Source organism: Lissotriton vulgaris, chromosome 2_1 (genome assembly GCF_964263255.1).
Source record: "Lissotriton vulgaris chromosome 2_1, aLisVul1.2, whole genome shotgun sequence".
NCBI classification, from domain to species: domain Eukaryota; kingdom Metazoa; phylum Chordata; class Amphibia; order Caudata; family Salamandridae; genus Lissotriton; species Lissotriton vulgaris.
This window is the reverse complement of record NC_141687.1, coordinates 434,448,497-434,463,028: the sequence shown is the minus strand read 5'-3', so window position 1 is coordinate 434,463,028 and position 14,532 is coordinate 434,448,497.

Below are 14,532 nucleotides of genomic sequence, written 5' to 3'. Positions count from 1 at the left end.
TGATGACACCAGCCACTCGTTGAACTCCGTCAAGTTTATTACAGGATGTTGGCCACCGTCCACCTTGTCCACAAGGAAGAGGTTGCTGCGGAAACCCCTGGGATGTGGCAGTGTTTCCACAATTTCCCCGTTGAGGAGAACGGCCTGGACCTACTGATCGATCAAAGCAGCTTCTGCCTCGGAAAAACAAAGTGGCCGGAGAGGTGTTACCTGCAAAGGAGTTCCCTGAAACTCTATATGAAAGCCCTGTACAGTCTGTAGAACCCAAGCATCTCTTGTAATAGAAGTCCACATTCGGAAAAAATGCGGCAGTCGGCCCCCCACTTTTAGCAGGGAAGAAGGGAGAACACTCACCAAAGGAATTGCAGATGCCTCCTCCTCTGCCACCACGGTTCTTGCCGCATCCGTCCATGGGTGGGATAGAAATTTCCAAAACGGGCTTGATTTTGGTATTTTCCGTGGTTGGAGACTTGCCCTCTGTTCTGATTTGGATGGCTGGACAAATGGCCCCTACTCTGTCCGGCCCCTCGGAAAACCCGAGGGCGAAACACTTTCTGAATGGAGGTCTGTGCCCTGTACAGGGAGGTAAACGTATTAACAAAGCTTCTGAGCTCCTTGCTAAAGGGCTCACCAAAGAGGCCTCCTTGAGCCACTGGGCCCGCCTCGGTGTCAGCTAGATCCCCAAGCTTAGGGTCAACCTTAATGAGGAGGGATCTGCGCCTCTCAGTAGAGAGCGCACAGTTGGTGTTCCCCAGGAATATCACCACCTTTTGGGCCCATGAAGAGAGATGTTCGGAGGAAATGAGGGAGCCCGAAACCTTCGCTTCTTCCACCATATCCAAAATTCTGGTGGCAGGCCCCAAGACGTCTAACAATTTATCTTGACAGGCACGCCAGGACCTGTCAATACCCTTCTTGGGGTCCTTGACAAATTTTTGTAAAAAGGTAGCCATCCTGGGGTCAATTTCAGGGGTGGCTGGAACTTTCCCTTCCAGGGAAGGGCGGGGACATTCTGCCCTAAGGCAATTCCTAGTGGCAGAATCAAGAGGGCAAATGCAAAAACAGCAATTGGTGGACAGAATGCAGAACAATGTCATACATTCACCCCAGTACAGAGATCTGGGCCTAAATCCATCATTTTTTTGCACTCCACACCACCCCAGTTCAGACATGGCCATATGCAAATCAGCCTTGACCCTGTGCCTCATGGGAACAGTCCAGCCTGAACTGCCAAGTCATGTCTTTCCTGGACCGGAATCAAGCATCCTAGGACCGGTTTCTGGCTATCAGCCTTCTTCAGCCAGGATAGCTTGACTCCAGTGGTGTGGAGAGCATGGGACTCACATCTGAGCATACCCATCCCACTCGGGGTGACAAATTCAGAAACAACAATTGATGGACAGAATGCAGAACAATGTCATGCGTAGTAAATCACCAATTATCACCAGAAACGTTTAGAGAGTAACTCAGTAAATAAACAGTAAATTATCATTTTTGACAAAAGGAGGGAAGTGTGTGCCTTGTAATGCCTCGTAATGTCTTTGCTTCTGCTATTGTATGGAAAAGGGGAGGTGAGCGTGTTGTGTTCCTGGTTACCTTAGTGTGCGTGGTAAGGTCTCTCTCACTATTTTACCCCTAGTTTTCCGGTAACCTTTGGTTTACGAACCACTTACTGTGGTTATTGATTCACATTATTGTTACCTAGTTGACATTTATTGTCGGTTTTCCTCACTGTTTGCATTGTGTGGGTGAATGGTTTTTCCTGTTTGGACTGCATAGAAGAAGACACCTTTTCATGAAGCTTCTTTGTGTGTATCTTGATGTGAGGTTGTCACCTGCGTGGTGAAAGGTTTTTCCTGTTTGGACTGCGTAGGAGAAGACACCTTCTTACGAAGCTTCTCGATGTGTACCCTCACTGCTTGGATTGTGTGGGTGAAATGTTTTTCTTGTTTGGACTGTGTTAGAGAAGACATCTTCTTACGAAGCTTCTCTTAAAGGTTATCCCTGATGAGACTGGGTTGGAGAAGACAACAAAGCTTCTCTTAAAGGTCATCCCTGATGAGACTGTGTTGGAGAAGACATCTTATTATGAAGCTTCTCTGGTTTTACCTTGATAAGAGTCTTATGAGGCTTCTCTGGTTTTTCTTTTGAAATGTTTGACTTGAATTTTAGTATTGTCTAAGCATAATGCTTTTCTTGAAACTCCTTCATTCTGATTCTAGGTGTGTGATTTCATTGGCATTATGAAGTGTCATGCATTTAATTTGATTTATTTTATGTGTCCTTGATTCATTTGCTCAATGTATTTTCATGCATCTTTTACAATCTAATGTAATCACTATTTTGATTGCCTTATTTACTTTTTATTATTCTATTTGTGTTTTGATTTCCTTAGGAAGGGGGATGTGTTATGATCTACTGTTGCCTTTCCCCTTGCCTATGTTTCTCTTCTGTACTGCTCAGCCAGAATGAGTGTTGGTGTGCCTGGAGGTGTCTGGAATGTTGGATGATTGATGATGTCGTGGAATGATGGGTGCCTGGTGAGGTTGTGAGTGTCAGTTAGAGTGTGCAGGCTAGGCAGGACAGAGGCTGCTCCTTGTGGGGCATCACATGGACTTAACATCTTCCTGTAACTATCTGATGCTGCCTACTTATGAATAAATCTACAATATATATCTACACATCATCTGGCTACTGAAGATTACTTATTTACAACAGTATCTTGGCTGCAAGCAGTGAAGAAAGAGGAAGCATGGACGTGGACAGAGGACTATCAGCACCCTGGGGTCTCCTGATGTGTGCTCTGGATGGGATGTTCTATATGTGGACACTATTGTTTTTTTTGTTGCTTATTCCCTTTGATTCATGGGAATAGTAGTTGTTTGATTTTAAAGTGGCTGCTGTTAATAAAGTGAAGAAAGAAAAGCATAATCCTCGCCTCCGGACCTGACATAGAATTGGCATTTCACCTATCCATTAAACCATGCTTGCAATAGTAATTCTGCAATATTCAGGGACAATCATGATACATTGGTGTCTATTTCTAGAATCTTTCTGGTCCTTGTGCCTTTTCTGACATATTGAATGCATTCGTGGGACAATGATGCCCACAAATGGAAAAAAATGGTCTTGGTAATATTTTGATAATTTTTTGTATATTGAGTGAATCCATTGTGCAATAGTGCCCAACCCTGGGTTAATGGCACTATGGTGGTATTTCATGTCCTATTTTGTGCATAAATTGGGTTGTATGATAATTCTTAGCACGCTGTAGGCAACCATGGCACCCACACTTTTTGTAATACTGCTCCATACGTTTTGGTGATCATTTATGATACAATAGTACTATAGTAATAATTTGTGGCATATTGTGGGCAGCCATGGCATGATAGTGCAAATAAACTACTGTAAATAACCAGTTCAAGTGAAAATATGTAATGTATGTAACAGTGCACATGCTTAGTCAACCTTCCTTCCAAAACCCACGGTAGATGGCTGTTTGATTATGCCTGGGTTATGTTGAGAGGGCGTGGCAAGGTGAAGGCTACTGTACTTGCAAATGGTTGTTTGAAAGCAGCAATGAAGTTTGGCACTACCTTTACCCAGGAGCAAAGTAAATGAGAGCGATGATACTCCAGAAACTGGACTTCATAATTCTGAGATCTGTTCCATTGACCCTGCACATCTGTGGTGGTATTCTCCTTTTGTCAAGCCTGAATGTTCTCACTTAGCTGAGTAGAATGTTCTCCCTTAGCTGAGTACAGGCTCATCATCTTCCAATACACCTTGTACAGAGTCGTAATTGTGCCCCACATCCAGCCTCTCATATAGGAATTCTGGCCTTCCCACCTGCCTCTTGATCCTTCCATTCGACCTCTCACTACTGATGATGATTGTTTATCTATACAGGGTCAAAACCAAGATATAAACTTTAAAAAGATTAATATGAAAAAGTGCCAAGACCAAAAAAAGCGCCAATCATTAATCACTGTTTATGGGCAGCGTGACCTAGTCATGATTTCAGGTCAACTGTGATGGAGCATGATTCAGTCAGATGCGCCAAGGAAGTTCATCCCAATCACAGATTTTACATTAGGATTTGTCTCTGAAATGGACATCCTTCAATGGGACAAAGTTGTAGACTGTATCTGAAAAAGTCCTTTCAAAGCTGGATAGCTATTTGAAGAGGTACAGCTAAAGGTGTTGGTTTTGGAAGGAAAGGCTCTGACCTGGAAAAGTTTACATTTTGCAAAAAGTGAAGTCCTTTTATCAGTCAGATGCTTTTCATACCTTCGTAAGGTCAAGCTTTTTTCATTCAGACTTAGTCTCCTTTTTTGGAGCTAAGGGCAGAGGAACAGGTACGGACTGTATCCGGGAAAGTCGCACCAAAATCAGATAGGCTTGCTGCGAGAGTTCACTGAACAAGTTTTTTGCCCTGTGAGGTCATGCTTGGAGCGGATTGTCTTAAGTGGTTGGTCCAATTCCTGAGGGGGTCTGTCAGCACACAATTTTGTCTCAACTTTTTGAAGCAATGAAACTAGACACAGGCCGGTGTTCAAGGACCTCAGGGAAGGCACTTGCGGTCCGAACTCATTGAAGCAAAGGTAACCAGCAGGTCCAGCAGCTCCAGTCCAGATAAAACTGCAACTTGCCAGGTGGGCACTTCAGGGAAAAGGCCTCTTGTTGCTTTTTGTGTCGCTGCTTCACACAGGAGGTCAGCCAACTGACCCATGGTGTCCACTTCCATGTTTCCTACCCTGTCTCAAACAGCAGCTTCAGTCCTTCTTCTGTTCTGCCACAGGTCCAGAAAGTGTTCTGAGGAGTTTGGGTGAGGTGCCAACTTAGTAGGTAGCCTAGGCAGTGGGTAGGGGTATCTCCTTGGCTCTCTCTAATCAATGGATAAAAAGTCCCTGGGGGCAATTCCTCACACTTTCATAGCTCATCCTGTTTATCTTACTGTAACTAACCCAGACTGCACTGTTCTAAGGGAAATCTAAGATGGGGCAGACCTTCTGCCCTTGGAGAGAGCGTGTGTGCCAATCAGGAGTGTGTTTAGGAAAATGAGCAGTCCCCTTATGCTAAGGTGTACCAAACTGGATCTGGGACCAGCTCCCCCTCCTACTGAACTGATACCCCAACAACCAACTTTTGGCTTAAAGAACAAGGCTATTTATTCCTTAAGGCTCACCTATCAGTAAATTTGAATGGGCACCCTTCACCTATGACCCGTTCAAGTTAGTGAAGTTCCTGGAACCTCCCCAGCTGCCCTTCCTGCGCTGATATGTATCACATTCTCACCTCCTAGTCAATCCTGTGACCAGAATAAGACATTGTCTCTGCTTTGGGGGCAGTTTTAACACCTCATAAAGGTTAAGCACCAGCAGTGCAGAGCGGTCAGGCTAATGCAAATTAGGTTCTGGCAAATAATGGTTTAATCATTTACCTAGTTTGTCCCAAACTCAGGCATGTAGAAATAATATTTTAATCTGCACTCTAATTTCCTGACAGAACAGCCAAAGCCTTCAACAGTGAAAGCATTTTTTGGGGTCTTGCCACTGTGGGACATGGCAAAATTAAATTTCTAGGGCTTCCATGTAATAATAACATGTATAGCCTACATGGCTTATTAATATTTAAAAGGAGGATTTTGCCCCTGGAAATATGATTATTTTGACAGGTCAGGCTGCAGGTTTAAACTGCAGCAGTCAGGCTACAATGATAGGCCTACAATTATGTTTTCATTTGTCACAGAAGGGAAGGCCCCAATCAGTGCTGCAGTTCACAAGTGGTATTTATCTTTCCATGCATGGGTTTATTTCTTTACCATATAACATGGCCTTTTAAGATGGTTAAATATGGCAATTACGAGTTAGCCAAGTTTGTCAGGTTTTAGGGATCAGTGCACATGCACTGGGGCTGATTAGCAGAGTTCCAGTTCACAGAGTCCAAAACCAGCAGCATCAGTCTGAAAAACATTGTGAGTGTTCACACCAAACACTGAACTTTCTCCCAATTTAGTGTATAGCGTCATACACGGATATTGTTAATAATATTGGAGTTTGCTACCACATTAAAACTGTTCTCCTTTTTCACACATGTATTCACTGTGTGCGCCACTTGTGTCCACCAAGCACTTCAACTACAATTGGTTCTTCAGTTATATCCTGTCTTTTATTTCTTACTTTTTAGGTCTCGCCTACGCAGCACACATGTGCTGCACTGGTAAAGACCTTTAGCCATCGATTCAGTTTGGCGTCCAAATACGTGCACGCATTGCATTGCCTTCAATGGCAACGCGTGCATGTTTGGCGATTCCCTTGCGGGAGTGAGGTTTGACATATGGTTCCTGCTCCCTCCTGCAAGGGAATCCAGTGCAGGCCCCCTCCTCTCCTCCCCTTCCCCTGCTGCCTCCTCCTCTCCTCGTCAGTACGAGGTGCCCACTTGTCTTTTTTTAGATCCATTTCACAGGGAAGCAACTAAATGAATGAAGGAAAGAGAGGTTGTGAACCGTTTCTTCAAGTCATGGTTTTCAGTAAGTGAGGAGCAAGACAGAAAGAGGGGGAATAATAGGAAGAGAGGGGGAGCAGCTGCCAGACATTGTTTTTAAATGGATCTGTGAATTGCTTATGGGAAAATGTAAGAATTCACCCTGTTTAAAGCGCAATCTTATAATGATTGGCTCATGTAAGGGTTTGTAGACTGTTCTCATGAAGGAGTAGAGCTGACATTGTCTTTATAATACATGTGTTGAGAGTAAATTTCTCATTGGACAACTTGAGAGGTCCTCGAATAGAGAGTGCGGAAGTCTTGTCGCGAATCCTGTGTGAGGTACTTGCATGGGCCATTCCATTTGTCCCAAAACTGCTCCACCTCCACAAGACTGATGGAACAGGTGGGAATTGTTATAAATACCATTTATTATTTCTTGAGCTCACACTAGCGTTAAAGAGCTAACGCTTGACAGTTGAAAGCCAGTGTACCACCTTCTGTGGGGACATAGAGCGAGGGATGGACTTCTGTTTGGGGCTGGAAATAGCGTTATCCAGGCTATGGGATACCGCCAGAACCATCAGAAGATTTGGCAGAGATGGGAAGATTATAGGAGCTTGTTCTTGGAGCCAGTTCGCATTGCCGAGCTACAACTGAATGCCGAAATCAAACAATATGGCCAAGATATACAGAGGAATGCAATTATGTAGGTGTTTCAGGCACTGCTTTGTGGAGGAAAGGGGAGAGCCTGGGGGTATTCTGGGCATATGTTCCTGATTTACATGTTTGTGGGATCTCATCCTGCAGAGTCCTGTGTATGTATACGGACAGTCATTATCATTTTGTTGGCAAGGGGGCGTGGCTTGGACGCCGATCGGGATGGCAGCGTGAGCTCGCAGCTCCGCGCGGAATCCCGCTAATTCTCCTGTTTTCTGCACCCTGGGCGACCCGAGGTCGACGCTCCTGCCCTCTGAAGTGTGAGGGGACAGCTGGGCACAGACGGAGAGTCGCTGGGGGACTTCTGGCCCCGAGGAGATTGAGCTGGGTGACGGCCGAGGTGTTGCCGAGAGTGAGAAGAAAATGGCGGCGAGGAGGTCGGGAGGCCCCGGACTTCAGCTTTGGGCCGAGTTGTCGCCGGCTGGCAGGAGGTCCTGCACCCGATAGATCGAGACACTAGGGCCAGCGGTGTCGGATCCGGCGATCGGGGGACAGTAATTCACCCCGCTCAGACCTTGGGGACCCTCGCTGGCCACCATCTCTACATCCTTCCTTCCCCCCTCGGGCTTCCGAGGGGGTCGGCTGAACAGTGCTCGCCAAGCTGGTCATTGATCCTGAGGGCATCGGAGGCGGCATTTGACCCTGCTCGGTGCCGGGGAGTTGGCACTGAACTACGAGTGCAGAAGATAGACGGGCTTTTGGGCCTGTGGCGCAGTACCCTGGAATGGCGGCGGCGGGAGGGCTGATGGCCGAGGAGCGCCCTGAGGGGGACCCAGCGACATCGACTCGGATGGGCGAGACTCCCTCACCGGGGTTGGACCAGGAGCAGCGGCTGAACCGACGTCTGGATGCCATACTCGATGCGATCACCTCGACCAAGGAGGCGCTGCACCAAGACATTGCCCAAGTGGCTACGGGACTGGGGCTATTGCGAGCGGACCACGCGAAGCTGGCGGATAGGGTCAAGGACCATGATCAGCTGTTACTGGACCTGAAGCCATCGGTGGTGACCGCGGAACACAAGATCACGGACATATTGGCCCGGTTGGACTCGCTGGAACGACGGGCGGAGGATGCCGAAGGCCGCAATAGACGGAACAACGTGCGGGTCGTAGGCCTGCCGGAACGAATTGAGGGGGAGGATGCGGTGGCCTACATGGAGACCTGGTTCCGCAAGTGGTGGCGCCGGAGGGGCTTACTCCTTTCTTCACTCTGGAGCGAGCCCACCGGGTGCCTGCTCGCCCGCCAGGGCTTGGCCGCCCCCCCCGACCGATGGTGGTGCGGCTCCTCCACTATAAGGACCGGGATCTCCTCATCCAGCGGGCTAGGATGTCGGGCCCGTATGAGGTGGAAAACAGTAAGGTCACGATTTTCCCGGACTACACTCAGGCGGTCCAGAAGAACAGGGCATCGTTCTTAGCGGTGAAGAAAGAGCTCCGGGAGGAAGGCATCCAATATTCCTTGCTCTACCCGGCCAAGCTGCGGTTCATACTGGATGGAACTACGCACTTTTTTCAGACTCCGGACGAAGTTTGGCAGTGGCTGGAGTCGTATAGAGCGGGGACGGACAGATCACATAAAAGCAGGCGAGACCAGCCTAAGCCACCCCGGATCAGACAATCGCAGCGCATCCGGTCCCGCAACAGGTGCCAGCGGGAGAAACGGGAGGCTCAAATGGCGGCGGAGAAGAGGGATGCGCTCGCAGCGACGGCGGCCATCACGGGGTCGCAACAGAACAGCGAACTAGCAGAAACGGACTCGGGCGGGGAAGGCAGCAGAACGGGAGAAGACCTCTCAGAAGCGGAAAGCTCGAAGGGGCCGGTGGTGACCCCCCAGACGTCGGATGGAATATTTTGCGGCTGAGACTGTAGTGGGACTTGATCGAAACTTAATGGTAGGGTGCTATCCTGTTGAAGATGAGTGGGTAGCCGGGAAGGGGGGCTGAGCGCATAGTAGGGGATGAAGGCGTGGGGCGCGGGCTCCGCTAGCTGGGGTCGGCGGTAACTCACCCCCCTTGGGCCCTTAAGGCCTGCTGTGGTGGAGACCACAGGGTAGGAGAGTGTTAAGTTGGTTCAAGGTTTGGATGGGGGCTGCCTTTGGGTTCGTGGGCTCTGTCCTGGGGAGTGGGGTTTGGGGTGTTTTTCAGTTCAGGGTGTGTTCGGGGGGGCAACTGCTTTGGGGGGTTTTTGAACCTTTGTTATCAGGATCGGACTGTTCGATGTTGGTATGGGGACATTACCTAACTTGAAATGCCTGACGTGGAATGTCCGGGGGCTGCGAACCATGGTTAAACGTCACAAAGTACACGCATACCTGGTGCGCAGGGGGGTTCAGATTGCTATGTTGCAAGAAACTCATCTGACCAAAAAAGAGTGCGCTGCATTGCAAAAAAGATGGCATGGTCAGGTGTTCGGCACCACTTACTCAGCGTATGCCAGGGGGGTGCTGATCTGGGTGAGGGCGGGGATACCATTTCAGGTTCTGAATCAAGTGGTGGACCCTGATGGTCGGTTCGTGGCGGTGGAGGGGAGGTTGTATGGAAGGGACGTGGTTCTCTGCTGTGTGTATGCGCCGAACACTGATCAGGCTCGGTACTTTGATGGCCTCTCTGGGTCTTTGGCTTCTTTCCTGGCGGGCCCGATAGTGTTAGGGGGGGACTTCAATTCGATCACGGATGTGACCCTGGATAGGTCCCATCCCCCCCTGGTAGACTCCCCGGTGCGCAGGTTGGCCATGCACAGGAAGGATTGGCAGGACAGATGGGGGTTGCAGGATGTTTGGCGGGAGCAGCACAGGGACACCAGGGATTATTCCTTTTACTCTGCTCTTCACGACCTGCATGTCAGGATAGATTCGGTGCTTTGTGGTGGGTCCCTAGCCCCATTGATTTCCCATACGGAGTACCTGGCTAGGACCATCTCGGATCATAACCCCCTATTGGTACACATTCAGTGGCAGAGGGAGCGCTCAGCGATACCAACATGGCGGCTCCGGCCGGAGACGCTGGAGGACTCAGTATTCAGCGACGCGGTCCAGCAAGGCATTGACCGCTATTTTGGCGAGAATGAGGGCACGGCTACGAGTAGGTCCACTGAATGGGATGCAATGAAAGTGGTGGTGAGAGGGGTGTGTCTGGGTAGGTTTTCGAATGCGCGTACGACTGTGTTGAATGCACTCATGAAAGCGGAAGAGACTTTGAGGGGTTTGGAGCGCCGCAGGCCGGCCAGGCCGGACTTACAGACCCAGTTATTGGAGGCGAAGGAAGCGGTCGCCACCGAGACAGAACGGTTGAGGTGTTACGACTACAGGCAGTACGTCATCAGAGCGCATGCAGAACGGGACAAGGTGGGCACCCTCTTGGCCAGACTTGCTAACCCGGAGCTTAGGGGCTGCCCGATCCTTAGCATTAGCAACGCACGGGGGGAGATGGTGTGTTCCCAGGCAGCGGTGTTGGAGTGTTTTCGGGTGTACTATCAGGAATTATATCAGAGTCAGTTGGGAGTGGAGGTCCAGGAAATAGCAGAGTACCTAGGGGAGAGGCAGCTTCCGGTCCTAGACGAGGAGGACGCGAAGGAGCTGGGTGGCCCGATCACGCTCCCTGAAATACGGGGGGCCATTAAACACATGGCTCGTAATAAAACACCCGGGGTGGACGGGTTGCCAATTGAATTTTATCAACAGTATGTCGACAGCCTGGCCCCCAGGCTTCTGGTGGTGTACACGGAAGCTTATGAGGCAGGGGGACTGCCTTGGTCCCTGCGTGAGGCCTTGATTGTACCGCTCCTAAAGCCTGGCAGGGACGCAACGGATGTGAGATCCTATCGCCCGCTATCAATGCTGACGGTAGACTACAAGATCCTGAGCCGAATCCTAGCCACCAGACTGGCCCGATACATGACGGGCCTGGTGCACAGGGATCAGGCTGGTTTTATACCCACGAGGAGCACGGCGCTGAATATTCGCCGCCTGGTGGGAATAATGGACGCCATCTTGGGTGGGGACGGGGCTCCAGCGGTCCTGTCCGTGGACATCGAGAAGGCCTTTGATAGCTTAGAATGGACTTTCCTGGATGGAGTGTTAGAGAGGTTTGGCATGGGAGAGGGGTTCCGCCGGTGGACGAGGGTTTTATATGCCTCGGCGACGGCGAGGGTGCGCTTGGGCGGTCTGGTGTCTGCGGCAACCCACGAGACTCCCTTCTCAATCCGGAGACAATGCCTCGAACATCGGCTGATCGAATAATCTGCGTCACTACCTTTTCCACACGCAGTAATGAATTCAAAAAAATCATCAATCAAAACTGGCCTTTGGTTGCAGATTTGATCGCCCAAACAGGATTACCCCTCCACTCATTCAAGAGAGCAAAAAACATCAGAGACATGGTGGTCCACTCCTATTTAGAGTCAACAAACCAACCTACCTTGACAACTCTTTGGAACTTACCCCCTGTAATCGGACACTACAGATGTGGTGCTTGCACGGCGTGCGACACCACCATCCAGACCAAATCGTTTGCCCATGGTGGCAGGACTTACAACTTAAAATATCATACGAACTGTAACTCTACTGGAGTAATCTACATAATTCGGTGCCCTTGTAATAAATTATACGTAGGGCAAACTCAGCAGAAAATTAAAGCCCGAATCTCCTCACACTCCAGTAGATTGAGGTGCAAAGTGGTAGGATCGCCCCTGGTTGAGCATTGGGGGTTAGCGGGACACACTGTGACAGACCTACGCTGGCTTGTCATTGAGCAAGTATCCTTGGGTAGAAGAGGTGGTAACCTGCCCACAGTACTCAACACACGAGAGTCCAAATGGATGTCCCTTCTGGACTCCATTAAGAATGGCCTGAACGAACAAGATAGTAGCTTAGCCCAATTGGCAGCACTTGGCTAGTAGAAATCCTTGCACATTATCCTGTTAAACAGTTTCAAGCCAGACTTGTTATACTCTCATGTTGCAGAATTGAGCCTTTGTTATATATCACCCTTTAAACTGTATTTATGAATTTGCCACTAATTAAGAACACGCTTCTTCCATTTACGACCTTTTGCAATAAGAGTCGCATGGAACCTTGCCCAGCACATTACTGATTCAATAATTGTTGCAGCAATGCGGGTAAATATTTCTCAGCCTCCTGTGAAATGCTTCAAGCCAGACTTGTTATACTCCTTTGTTACAATTTTTATGAGCTTTTGCTATATATTATCATTGATTGATTCTCTTTAACTCTATTTATGAATTATGCCACCCATTAAGAACATGCTTCTTCCATTTACGACCTTTTGCAACAAGAGTCGCATGGAACCTTGCCAGTACATCACTGAATCAATAAGTGTTGCAGCTGAGTGGGCAAACAGTTTTCAGCCTCTTGTATGAGAGCTGCACTTTTCTTGCTTGCTATGCTTTATTTAATTACAGTTGCCATTGATACATCATAGGCTGTCCAAATCAGATGTCTCCACTTCGTGCACTGGTTTCGATAAAATCTAGAGACTACGGGAAGTAACTCTTCCCTTGTTACCGATACGGAGTTTAGCCCCGCCCCAAACTCCGCGGAGCTCTGACTTCGGAGTTCGCGCTAGAGACTCAAGTAGCTGGTAGCCTGTAAGTACTTTTTAAAGTAGTTGGCGACCCCATTTCGGCATTTCACAAGTCCCGCTTTCATAGTAAATTAGATCTAATCTTTCCGCAGACCAAATAAACCGGAGCACCTTGTCCAGACCGATCCGAGGGTGCCCCACGCTGCAGACGGATTTCCAATTCGGGCGGAAAGGCGCCATACTGAGAGTTGCCGTTTTGAACTTGCGAGAATAATCATCTTTGCAAGTAAGACCTTGACCTTTTCTTCCCATTTAGATTTTTGACGCTGTAATAAATTCGAGCCTGGCTTTAAATACATCTACTCCTTTTCACCAGGTTGTAATGATACATCCCTTCCCTAATTGACTGTTATTCTGAAACCACACCACACAAAGCTTCAGCCCGTTTTCTCAAAGGTGTAATCACGCATCTTTAATTGTGAGTACTAGCTTACCTGTCATTTGTAATACTGGATTTTCATGTATTGCAATCACTCATGCAATGGGTAATTATTTCCATTCTCTTGTATTAGCCATGGCATACCAAGTATAGAAGCTGGTTCATCACCATCTGAAGTCCTTAATTGCATACGACCTATAGGTATTACCTTATATTTTAATACTCCCCATGTAGCTTAGTTTTAGATGTAGTCGCCCCTAATTAATTTTGTAATCCTCATGTTGTATCGGACCATAGGATTATGGATAAGGTGCAATTTCAGGTTAATTGTCGTTATTCCTCTTTCAGTTAATTGCAGTTTATAAAGTAAGATCTCTCCATTCCTTTACAGATTGGTGTTTCTTCTTTTAATCGCCCTATTCCAATAGACTGACCACGACGTTTAGCGTGGTTCCTCTGCTTATGTATTGAACCCCTCAGGGTCCTCAGCCATGGTAAATCAGATTTAATTTATTTTCACCTGTGTCTAATCTATAGATAGGATGATGTTCATCCTCCTTATGAATAGTAGCTAAATACGTGTTTGTATTCCTTTATACAGAATGCCCCCCCCCTTCTTTCCCCATTTTGACGTCCTGATGAAGACCCCGTAAAAGGACTCCAATTGGCCTATATATAGGGGTCGAAACGTCGACGGTTCTTTCTGTAATTTGTCCTTCCGGCACAACCCTCATATTTCTATTAATCAGATGTGACCGTTGAATTGCATGTTTACATTTGTCATTTAAATTGTAGTCCTGATTTGGGACGTTTGTATTCTGATTATCTGTTGATAATCCTTGTCATTTTGTATTGCTACCTCTTTTACACTATGTTATAACCTTTACACTTCCTCGAGCACAAACCTACACCCCCTCCCTTTTTCCCCCCCTCCCCCCTCTTTGGGGCCTGTAATCTATATGATTTTGTAATTATATGTAATAATCACAACAGCATTGGTCATTAAATAATATATGCCAATTTGATCTTCGCCTGACTTTTGAATATTTACTGTGTATGTAACACACAATACACTTTCCTTCCCACGGGGACCCCCTTTTATATGTATTACCCGGTGGGTAGGGGCACGCGACAGGGGTGCTCCCTATCCCCCCTATTGTTTGCTCTGGCGATGGAGCCTTTGGCGGTCCATGCGAGGTCGGGTGACAGGTACGCGGGGATAGCCAGCGGCGGGCAGCAACATTATATATCATTGTATGCGGATGACCTGCTCCTGTACCTCGACGACACGGCGCGGGCCCTGGAAGGAGCGATGGACCTGCTATCGGAGTTTGGCCGGCTATCG